Source organism: Triticum dicoccoides, chromosome 4A, assembly GCF_002162155.2.
Source record: "Triticum dicoccoides isolate Atlit2015 ecotype Zavitan chromosome 4A, WEW_v2.0, whole genome shotgun sequence".
Classification (NCBI taxonomy): domain Eukaryota; kingdom Viridiplantae; phylum Streptophyta; class Magnoliopsida; order Poales; family Poaceae; genus Triticum; species Triticum dicoccoides.
In genome coordinates, this window is record NC_041386.1 from 710757420 (window position 1) to 710769644 (window position 12225).

Here is a 12225-nt window from a genome sequence, read left to right on the forward strand (position 1 = left end):
GGATCGGGCGGCGGCGGCTGGCTAGGGTTTCGGCGGGTGGGCCGGCTCGGGCGCGGGTGGGCTGGGGCGGCGGGGCGGCTCGGGTGGGCTGGGGGGCTCGGGGCGGCGGCTATTTATTAGTGCCCCCGAGCGGATTCCCGCTCGGGCACGGCCCAAGGTCGGTTGCGTTTTTTTTAAATAATTCCGTGCAGAAGAAAAAAATAAAAAGAAATACTAAACGGACTCCAAAAATCCCGAAATAAATTTTCCCCGGCTTCTAAAATCAAGCCGGACTAGATGAACATTTATTTGGGGCCTAAATGCAATTTTGAAAAACACGCATTTTTCCTAAATTCAAATAAAAAGGCGAAAAACTCCGAAATAAAATCTTATTTGATTTTTTTATTAAATCTTCATTTATTTATTTATTTTGGGAAAGTCATTTTATTCCATCTCTCATATTTTGATAGTAGAAATAACTGAAGATAAAATAAATAAAATTAAATGATCCTATTTTCAAAATTTGAGAAAACTCAAATATGAAAATAACGAAATCCCCAACTCTCTCCGTGGCTCCTTGAGTTGTGTAGAATTTCTAGGATCGAGCCAACAAATGCACAAAAATATGATATGCAATATGATCTATGTATAACATTCCAAGTTGAAAATTTGGGATGTTACATATAGGCTTGTCGTCCGCCTTCCCAGGCATATGCTCTCCATCATAGAAGGATGATCGAGTCTCCGGGATCCTTAAATCTGCACCCAAACTCATCCTCTTAAATCTATATTCATACTCACAGTTCTGGTTTTGCAGGTCATAGATCTGGGCTTGGAGGTGCTCGATTTTCTCTTGAAGCTTGAAGATGGTCTCCCCAATGACTTTGGCATCCAGCTTGTGGTTGTTGGTGAACTCCGTGATCATCATCTGGTTGGCGTTGAGTCCATGCTCCACCATCCCTTAACACTTGAAAACTTGCTGCTCCACGGCTTCGAGCTTTGTCTCCACGCTCCCGGTACGCCTTGGTCCCTCCACATCGCGGATGTGCAGCACCCCCTCACACATCTCAATGGTTTGAGGGTGTTGCAGCACCTCCGCGAGATAGGAGTTGATAACCCTCTCGAAAAACTTGTCCTTGGGTGCGCTTGGAGACGCCATGATGCTCTAGATCTGAAATAGAAACAGCTCGAAACGAAAACAGAGGATATTTGCATAATACAGTGGTCAAAACCTTCGGGAGTATATATAATGAATTTTTACCGACCAAAATATGTAACGTGCAAGAAAACGGAGTCCGGGAGGCACACAAGGTGCCCATGAGACAGGGGGGCGCGCGCTCCACTCTCGTGGGGGCCTCGTGTCCCTTTCAGACTACTTCTTTCTTCCTAAAATTCTTAAATATTCCAAAACTGATAAAAATTGCTATTGGAGTTGTTTTGGAGTCGGTTTACTTACCGTACCACATACATATTCCTTTTCAGAGTCTGGAACATTCTGGAAAGTGTCCCTTATGTATTCCTCAGGGGTTACGGTTTCAATGATATTAGTTTCAACATTGATAGGATTACCTGAAATATAATGTTTAATTCTTTGACCGTTTACCACCCTCGGACTCGTGCCTTCGAAGTTGTTGATTTTTATGGCACCAGAACGATAGACCTCCTCGATAACGTAAGGACCTTACCATTTAGAGAGAAGATTTCCTGCAAAAAATCTTAAACAAGAGTTGAATAATAACACATAGTCTCCTACGTTAAACTCACGCTTTTGTATCCTCTTATCATGCCAGCGTTTGACTTTTTCTTTGAATAGCTTGGCATTCTCATATGCTTGGGTTCTCCATTCATCAAGTGAGCTAATAACAAACAACCTCTTCTCACCGACAAGTTTGAAGTCATAATTGAGCTCTTTAATAGCCCAATATGCCTTATGTTCAAGTTCAAGAGGTAAATGACACGCTTTTCCATAGACCATCTTATATGGAGACATACCCATAGGATTTTTGTATGCAGTTCTATAGGCCCATAATGCATCATCAAGTTTTTTGGACCAATTCTTTCTAGATCTGTTCACAGTCTTTTGCAAAATTAATTTGAGCTCTCTATTGCTCAACTCTACTTGACCACTAGACTGCGGATGATAAGGAGATGCGATTCTGTGATTGACATCATACTTAGCAAGCATCTTACCGAAAGCACCATGAATAAAATGTGAACCACCATAAGTCATAAGATATCTAGGGACTCCAAACCTCGAAAAAATAACTTCCTTAAGCATCTTAATAGAAGTGTTATGATCAGCACTACTAGTTGGAATAGTTTCTACCCACTTAGTGACGTAATCAACATCAACTAAAATCTGTGTATAACCATTAGAGGAGGAAAATGTCCCATATAATCAAAGCCCCAAACATCAAATGATTCAATAACAAGAGAATAATTCATAGGCATTTCTTGACGTCTACTAATGTTACCTACTCTTTGGCATTCATCACAAGATAAGAAAAACTTACGAGCATCTTTGAAGAGAGTAGGCCAATAAAAACCAGATTGCAGTACCTTGTGTGCATTTCTATCTCCAGCGTGGTGCCCTCCATAAGATTCAGAGTGGCACTTACGTAGAATCTGTTCCTGTTCATGCTCAGGTACACCACATCTAATAACACCATCTACTCCTCTTTATAAAGGTGTCGGTCATCCCAGAAGTAATATCTTAAATCATAAAAGAACTTTTTCTTTTGCTGGTATGTGAAACTAGGCGGTATAAATTTAGCAACAATGTAATTAGCATAATCAGCATACCAAGGAGCAGTACGAGAAGCATTAATGACCGCTAATTGTTCATCAGTAAAACTATCATCAATAGGCAGTGGGTCATCAAGAACATTCTCTAACCTAGACAAGTTATCTGCAACGGGGTTCTCAGCTCCCTTTCTATCAATAATGTGTAAATCAAATTCTTGGAGCAAGAGAACCCATCTAATGAGTCTAGGCTTAGCATCTTTCTTTTCCATAAGATATTTAATAGCAGCATGATCAGTGTGAATAGTAACTTTGGAATCAACAATATAAGGTCTAAACTTATCACATGCAAAAACAACTGCTAAGAACTCTTTTTCAGTAGTAGCATAATTTCTTAGGGCAGTATCAAGAGTCTTACTGGCATACTGGATAACATTCAATTTCTTATCAACTCTTTGCCCTAGAACAGCACCTACAGCATAATCACTAGCATCGCACATAATTTCAAAAGGTAAATTCCAGTCAGGTGGCTGAACAATAGGTGCAGTGATAAAAGCTTTCTTAAGTATTTCAAATGCTTCTACACAATGATCATGAAAGACAAAAGGAATATCTTTTTGCAATAAATTAGTCAGAGGCCTAGAGATTTTAGAAAAGTCCTTCATGAACCTCCTATAAAAATTGGCGTGACCAAGGAAACTTCTTATACCTTTTATGTCCTTAGGACATGGCATCTTTTCAATAGCATCAAATTTGGCTTTATCAACTTCAATACCTCTCTCGGAGATCTTGTGCCCCAAAACAATGCCTTCGTTAACCATAAAGTGAAACTTTTCCCAATTTAGGACGAGACTAGTGTCTTCGCATCTCTGCAAAACTCGATCAAGGTTGCTCAAACAATCATCAAAAGAGGATCCATAAACTGAGAAATCATCCATGAATACCTCACAAATCTTTTCACAAAAATCAGAGAATATAGCCATCATGCATCTTTGAAAGGTAGCAGGTGCATTACATAAACCAAAAGGCATACGTCTATAAGCAAAAGTACCAAAAGGGCAAGTAAAAGTTGTTTCAGATTGATCCTTCACTGACACAGGTATTTGAGAGAAGCCAGAATAACCATCTAGAAAGTAGAAATGTGTGTGTTTGGATAGTCTTTCTAACATTTGATCAATAAAAGGTAAATGGTAATGATCTTTCTTAGTAGCTTTATTTAACTTACGAAAATCAACTACCATCATATAACCTGTAATAATTCTTTGCGGCATCAATTCATCTTTATCATTAGGAACAACGGCAATACCTCCCTTTTTAGGAATGCAATGGACATGGCTTACCCATTCACTATCAGCAACAGGATAAATAATACCTGCCTCAAGTAGCTTTAGTATCTCCTTTCTTACCACTTCTTTCATCTTGGGGTTTAGTCGTCGTTGAGGATCTCTAACTGGTTTGGCATCGTCCTCCATATTAATTTTGTGTTGGCATAACGTGGGGCTAACGCCCTTAAGATCATCCAGAGTATATCCAATAGCAGCTCGGTGCTTCTTCAGAGTTTTCAATAATCCTTCTTCTTCTTGCTCTGAAAGGTTAGCACTAATAATAACATGATATATTTCTTTTCATCAAGATAAGCATACTTAAGATTATCAGGTAATGGTTTGAGTTCGAACACGGGATCACCCTTGGGCAGAGGGGGATCACCAAGAATTTCAACGGGAAGGTTATGTTTCAGCATAGGTTCCTGTTTGAGGAACACTTCATCTATTTCCCTTCTTTCCTTCATAAACATATCGTTTTCATGGTCTGACAAATATTGTTCTAACGGATCAGCAGGAGGAACAGCAATGGAAGCAAGACCAATAATCTAATCCTTACTAGGTGGTTCCCTATCACGAGGTTGTCTACAAAACTTACCAAAATTAAACTCATGAGACATACCATCTATACCAACTGTGACAGTATCTTTTTCACAATCAATCTTAGCACTAGTTGTATTCAAGAAGGGTCTACCAAAAATAATGGGACAAAAAATCATCTTGTGGGGAACCAAGAACAAGAAAATCAGCAGGGTATTTAACCTTCCCACACAAAACTTCAACATCTTTAACAATCCCAAAGGGTTTAATGGTATCCCTATTAGCAAGCTTAATAGTAACATCAATGTCTTCTAGTTCAATGGGTGCAATGTCATGCATAATTTCTTGATATAAGGTATAAGGTATTGCACTAGGCCATGATAACAATGATTTCCTACTTTAATAGAAATAACAGGCATGCCTACGACAGGTCTATGTATCTTAGTATCTAGTCTAGCAATATTAGCAGTCTCACCACAGAAATAAATAACATGCCCATCTAAATCCTCATCCAAGAGATCTTTAACCACAACAATACTAGGTTCAATATTAATTTTCTCAGGAGGTGTATAAGTCCTAGTATTACTCTTACGAACAACAGTCGAAGCTTTAGCATGATCCTTTATCCTAACAGGAAAATGAGGTTTCTCAACATAAGTAGTAGGAACAATAGGATCACTATAGGTGATAGTATTTTCTTCGACTTTAATAGGTGCAACTACTTTCACTTCAACAGGAGGATTATATTTAAACCACTTCTCTTTAGGGAGATCAACGTGAGTAGAAAAAGATTCACAGAAAGAAGCTACTATCTCAGAGTCAAGTCCATACTTAGCGCTAAATCCACGGAAAGCATTGGTATCCATAAAAGATTTAACACAATCGAACTTAGGGGTCATACCTGACTCCTTACCATCGTCGGAACCCCAATCTTCAGAGTTGTGTTTAATTCTTTCCAATAAGTCCCATTTAAAATCAATAGTCTTCAGCATATAAGCGCCAGCACAGGAAGTATCGAGCAGGTTGCGATTATCAAGAGAAAGCCGAGCATAAAAATTCTGAATAATCATTTCCCGGGAGAGCTCATGATTGGGGCATGAATATAACATTGAATTAAGCCTCCCCCAAGCTTGAGCGATGCTTTCTCCTTCGCGAGGCTAGAAATTATATATGTAATTACGATCACGATGAACAACATGCATAGGAGAGAACTTCTGGTGAAATTCCAACTTCAGTCGCTTATAATTCCAAGATCTCGTATCATCACATAGCCTATACCATGTCAATGCATCTCCTTCAAAGATAAAGGGAAGACCTTCCTTTTGACAACATCATCGGGAATACCTGCAAGCTTAAATAATCCACATCCACAAAGATAAGGTGTAAATCGGGATGCAATGTTCCATCTCCTGCAAATGGATTAGCTAGCAGTTTCTCTATCATACCCGAAGGAATCTCAAAGTAAATATTTTCATAAAGTTCAGTAGGTTGAGGAGCAACTCTTTGCCCTTCTGGTCGGGGTGAAGATACACCGAACATGCCCCTCAAAGGATTAGTTTCCATAGTGACAAGTAACAGAAAATTTCAGCACACTATATAAATGTTTCCTTACCAAGTTCCACTCACCAAAAGCGCTACACTCCCCGGCAACGGCGCCAGAAAAGAGTCTTGATGACCCACAAGTGTAGGGGATTAATCGTAGTCCTTTCGATAAGTAAGAGTGTCGAACCCAACGAGGAGTAGAAGGAAATGATAAGCGGTTTTCAGTAAGGTTTTCTCTGCAAGCACTGAAATTGTAGGTGATAGATAGTTCTGTGATAAGATAAATGGTAATGAGTAACAAGTAAATAAAGTAAATAAACTGCAGCAAGGTGGCCCAATCCTTTATGTAGCAAAGTATAAGCCTGGACAAATTCTAACAATGAGAAAGGAGCTCCCGAGGACACATGGGAATTATCGTCAAGCTAGTTTTCATCACGTTCATATGATTCGCGTTCGGTACTTTGATAATTTGATATGTGGGTGGACCGGTGCTTGGGTACTGCCCTTAGTTGGACAAGCATCCCACTTATGATTAACCCCTATTGCAAGCATCCGCAACTACAAAAGAAGTATTAAGGTAAACCTAACCACAACATTAAACATATGGATCCAAATCAGCCTCTAACGAAGCAACACATAAACCAGGGTTTAAGCTTCTGTCACTCTAGCAACCCATCATCTACTTATTACTTCCCCATGCCTTCCTCTAGGCCCAAATAATAGTGAAGTGTCATATAGTCGATGTTCACATAACACCACTAGAGGAAAAGACAATATACATCTCATCAAAATATCGAACGAATACCAAATTCAAAAGACTACTAATAGCTAGACTTCACCCATGTCCTCAGGAACAAACGTAACTACTCACAAAGCATATTCATGTTCATAATCAGAGGAGTAATAATATGCATAAAGGATCTGAACATATGATCTTCCACCAAGTAAACCAATTAGCATCAACTACAAGGAGTAATCAACACTACTAGCAACCCACACGTACCAATTTGTGGTTTTGATACAAGATTGGATACAAGAGATGAACTAGGGTTTTGAGAGAAGATGGTGCTGGTGAAGATGTTGATGGAGATTGACCCCCTTCCGATGAGAGGATCGTTGGTGATGACATTGGTGACGATTTCCCCCTCCGGGAGGGAAGTGTCCCCGGCAGAACAGCTCCCCTAGAGCCCTAGATTGGTTTCGCCTCGTGGCGGCGGAGTTTCGTCCCGTAAGCTTGCCCCCGATTTTTTCCAGGGTAAAAGCTCTGATATAGCAGAAGATGGACACCGGGGGCCCACCAGGGGGTCCAGGAGACAGGGGGTGCGCCCAGTAGGGGGGGCGCCCCCCACTCTTCTGGATGAGGTGTGGGCCCCCTGGTGTATTTCTTTCGCCCAAAAATTCTTATTAATTCCAAAAAGATGTTTCGTAGAGTTTCAGGACTTTTGAAGCTATGCATAATAGGTTTCCAATGTTTGCTCCTTTTCCAGCCAGAATTCCAGCTGCCGGCATTTCCCCTCTTCATGGTAAACCTTGTAAAATAAGAGAGAATAGCCATAAGTATTGAGATATAATGTGTAATAACAGCCCATAATGCAATAAATATTGATATAAAAACATGATGCAAAATGGACGTATCACCGTCCTACGCCAGCGCCTCCTTCAGGCACTGCATAGCGGCCGCTCCACCTTACCATTGCCTTGACATGGAGCAGCCAACCAGGACGGAGTGATAAGGTGTTTGAGCACCTCCTCGTGTCAGCTTCAGCGCCCCCTTAGCCAAGGCGGCAACTCCCGGCGACGCCGTGGGTGGTCGGCTCTGGTGGCATGCGACGGCGGGCGTCAGCGATCTGGGCAGGCGGAAGGTCGAGGCGCGGGGTGGCTCGCGGCGTCGAGCACGTGGCACGCTTGAACAACGGGGACGCTGGGACTCCAGCACCTGAACGACGTGAGGCCGCGAGCTCGTGGTCGAGAGCAATGGCATTGGCCCAATATGACGGAAACGTCGACGATGTGCAGCCGCGGCCTGAGTTTAGCCTACCATGCGGAGGTACGCCGCCATCCTTCCTCTCCTCCGTCATGGCCTCTGATCGTGGTGGGGGCGACGGGAGAGAATTTTGGAGCCTGGTGGTGGGACTACACCGCCTTCCCTTCCTCTCCTCCGTCATGGCCTCTGCTCGTGGTGGGTGCGAGGGGAGAGAATTTTGGAGCTTGGTGGTGGGACGAGGAGGCGCCGGTTGTGTTGTGTTGGGATGAGGGAGAGACAATTTATAGATCTACAACAGCGATGAAGAGGAGATGAGATTGGACTGGAGTTTTCTAGAGAGAAGATACCGGACGACATGAGATTGGACTGGAGTTTTCGAAAGAGAAGTTACGTGTCCCGACCGGACCCATCTTCCATAGTAAAAAACTAAAACCGATGTAAAAATTGAAACGTGGCAAAGGAAGGAACCAGAATCAAAGCAGCGATGGACACATACGATCGGAACACATGAAAGGAAACTGGCGTGACCCTTCATGGGCATTCAATAGAAAGAAAGACGTGGTAAAAAACGTGCAAGATCTAGGTAGCTAAAAAATAGGAACGACAAGGAAAGCTCCCGTCACACGCGTCATTTTCTCAGGGGCGGTAAAAAAAATTCTGGAAAAACCAGAAAAAGGGAACCCTTACGGGCCTAGTATTCTTAGTATTAGAGGAGCTCAGCTAATAGAATAGCATACTCTCTTGGGGCAAGAGGTAGATGAAAGTTGCACAATATTAAAGAAATTCAGTTTATACTGAGAGATTTTGTGTACAGCTTTTGTTTAAACGGATAAATTCAGCTTATATTAAATTCAGTTTATACTGATAATCTTGCACGATACATAGTCTCTGCCCTTTGTTTATAGTTATACTGATAAAAAAATAGTAATTCCTTTTGCACTGTATACATAACTTCGGGTCACTTGTAACTTCGAAATTAAATGATATGCCTTGAAACAAATCCATTGGTGGCTGGTGCTTGATTATTATGTTGTTCTGTAATATGTTGGTATGATACTCATTGAATATTGTCCAGATGGACCGGTTATAGTCTATATGCTTATATAAATGATAATGACTAAACTCAAGCATCATATTTGTTGTCAATGGCCTAGAAAAAAAAAAATATATAGCGTCTGCAATGGCCCGCTATCTGCATTCCGGTACGTTGACCTCAATCCGCTATCATCCCACAATCCGTTATTTAAAAGCTTGTATCATAATATCCTATTTACTTCCATCTAGACTAGGATAGAGAACCATACGTTTTCGTAACTTCATTCAGATCTTTGTTTTAGAGTGCACGCTCTAGAGTTGTCCAGGAAGACATTTAAGGATTCTAGGTGAAACTTGAACTCATACATATGCATCACAATTCATCTAATCGCCATGTATTAAAGTATGGGGGTTTGTGGTAATTTGTTTCATTTTTCTCCTATATAGGGAATTATGTTCAATGAATGGTGCTTTATGAAGCAATTTCTCAAAAGGAAGAAAACAACTAACATAATTTTTCGCTATAAATAAGGTTCATCAAGTTCAATTGCTTTTTTTTGCAATGGTAAGTGAAAATGAGTTTATATATCTAGAAACAATATTAATTGTAATAGTATATAAAATAGTCAAAATTAAAAAAGTTTAATATAAATCCTTCGGTCGGGCTTAGACATGTCGCAGCGGAGGCCCCAGACACGGGTGACCAAAGAGGTCTACCAGAGGATTGGTTAGGAAATTCTCAGGGGCGACAGGAGGCTAGGTTTCCCCTGCACTGTCGTCCGCTACACACTTGTCGGCCCGCTGTCGGACTACGCGTGCAGCCGCCTGACGCTCCCAAGCCTTCTCGATGCGCTGCCATCCTCTTCTGCATCCCCACGCTCGAGATAGTGTTGCCTCTTCCGGTCATCATCAAGCCCCCGACGCCCATCCTTCCGGAGAGCGAGGTCATCACCACCACCGACGACTGGACACACATGTTACTCTTCCTTGCAGGCGCTGCCATCCTCATCTTTATCGCGCATAAACTACACCAACACCGCCTCGCCAACGACACCCGGTTCGACAAGTCCGGTGATGATGACTCCCCAACCGCGGCCGACTCGACGTCTGCCACCATCACTCCGACCAAGTCCGGCAACAACGCCCGACCATGGCAGACTCGGTGGCTGCCACCGTCGCTCCGATTGAGGCCGACACATCCAAGTTCTGGTTCGCCTTCTTCATCGTTGTGATGGCCATTCTTATTGGCTGGTTCGACTATCATGGATTCTACACCGTAGCTTATTTTAGACAGTTATTGAATAATGAGGTAATTATTAGGAACTGCTACTACTATTCCCTCCATCCGGTGAGGAGTATACGTTTGACTTTAACATTTGTCCACAAAAGATTACTTCTATCTTCCTAGTGCATTTTAAAGTGAAAAAAATGTTTCTCTCTCTCGTCACATGGTAATTGTTTGAGACAAAGATCGACAGAGAACAATCGAGAAAGATGTAAAGTGAATCAGTGTCTTCTTTATTGATGATTGTCACAGATTATATACAAGTTGGGGAGACACCTCTAGGAGGCGTCGGTTTCAGGGATTCAACCAGGGAGTAACCGTCGTGCGGTTGAGATTTTTCCTTTTGAGTGATTACTTTTCTAGTCGAGCCACTCTATCTGTCGACCTGGATCACAGCAAACTTGAAGGCCCAGTTAAAAATTTTGCCCCGAATGATGAGAGGATGCCTAGGTCGCTCTTGAGAGTAGCGGCCCAGAGACGTTGGCCTGGTCATGAGTGGCGAGCGGCGGTCACGCGGCATGGTGGTTTTTGGACTGCAGCGGCAATCTGCCGGGATGGCAATGGAGTATAGCAAGGGGCATCGGCAATAGTGTTCAGAAATATTGATGACCCAGAAGTCTTGGAGATTTTGGTAATACGTGAGGCATTGGCTCTCTCTGATGATCTCTATCTGCACGAAATATCGGTTGCATCTGACTGCAAGGTGGCTGTGGAAGCAATCAAGAATGGCACATCGGCGCAATATCGGGCTGTGGTACATGAATCATAGATCGTTCTACAATCTTTTCTTCTTGTTTCATTAGCCACGAATATAGGACCTCAAATGTTGAGGCTCACAAACTTGTAAAGCATGCGTTATCTCTGGGTATTGACCGCCATGTTTGATTAGGCCAACGCGAAAATCTTGATTTCGTCCTTATAAATCTTATGACGGGTGAATAAAGCTTTGTAAATTTGTCTCAAAAAAAAGAGTGGCGAGTGAAAGGGCCTCGGGGATGCACAAGTGACCGGGCGATCTTGTGCGTTCCTAGGCTTGATCCGCCAAATCCTTTCATTTAGGTCGGTGTTCCGTCCTTCCAGCAAAAGATCTCTACTTCTAATGGAGCAGTTGGTGAATAGTCCGCGCGGTTTATTTTCGCTGATTTATTTTCGTCATCCCCCCACCACCGTTTTATTTTCGTCCCACCACCATCGGTTTTTTTTCGTGCTCCTTCCCACCTTGGTTTTTTTGTAGATTTTTTTCGTCCCTCCCCGCACTAAAGAAAACCGGAGTACTTTTCACGACTCCACGCAGACCTAACCTAAATCCCATTGATCCGTCTCTGCGTCCGCCGCCGCCCCTCTCGCGCTACCTCCCCGCCTCATCCTGCTGCTTCCCCAGCCCACGGCGGCGCCACGCTGGGATGGAGATCGGGGCTGAGGTGAGGAGGGCCGAGAGTCCCTTGATTTCTGTCTAGGGTTCCCCGCCCATGCCGTCGCCTCGGCCACACGCCTCGCGCCGCCCAGCCCCGCCCGACGCCGATGCCACGCACTACCGGAATCGCACCCTATGCCGACGGCCAGGGCCGTCGGCATAGCCCTGACTAGCCGTCGGGACAGGCCTATGCCGATGGCCCCTGTCGGCATAGGGCCGTCGGCAACATATCCGTCGGCGTAGCCAGGATGACCGTCGGCATAGAAAGGCCGTCGGCATAGACCCTATCCCGACGGTGGCCGTACATCTATGCCGACGGCCCTGGCCGTCGGCAACGCCATCGCCTAACGGCGGCTGCCGTCAACTGCTGACCAACGGCGAC

At 43.3% G+C, this 12225-nt stretch overlaps 1 pseudogene; it reads left to right on the forward strand.

Annotated features, from left to right (window-relative positions):
- The first annotated feature begins 10294 nt into the window (after positions 1–10294).
- The window catches only part of LOC119284187, an 18059-nt pseudogene continuing 16128 nt past the window's right edge, over positions 10295–12225 (forward strand).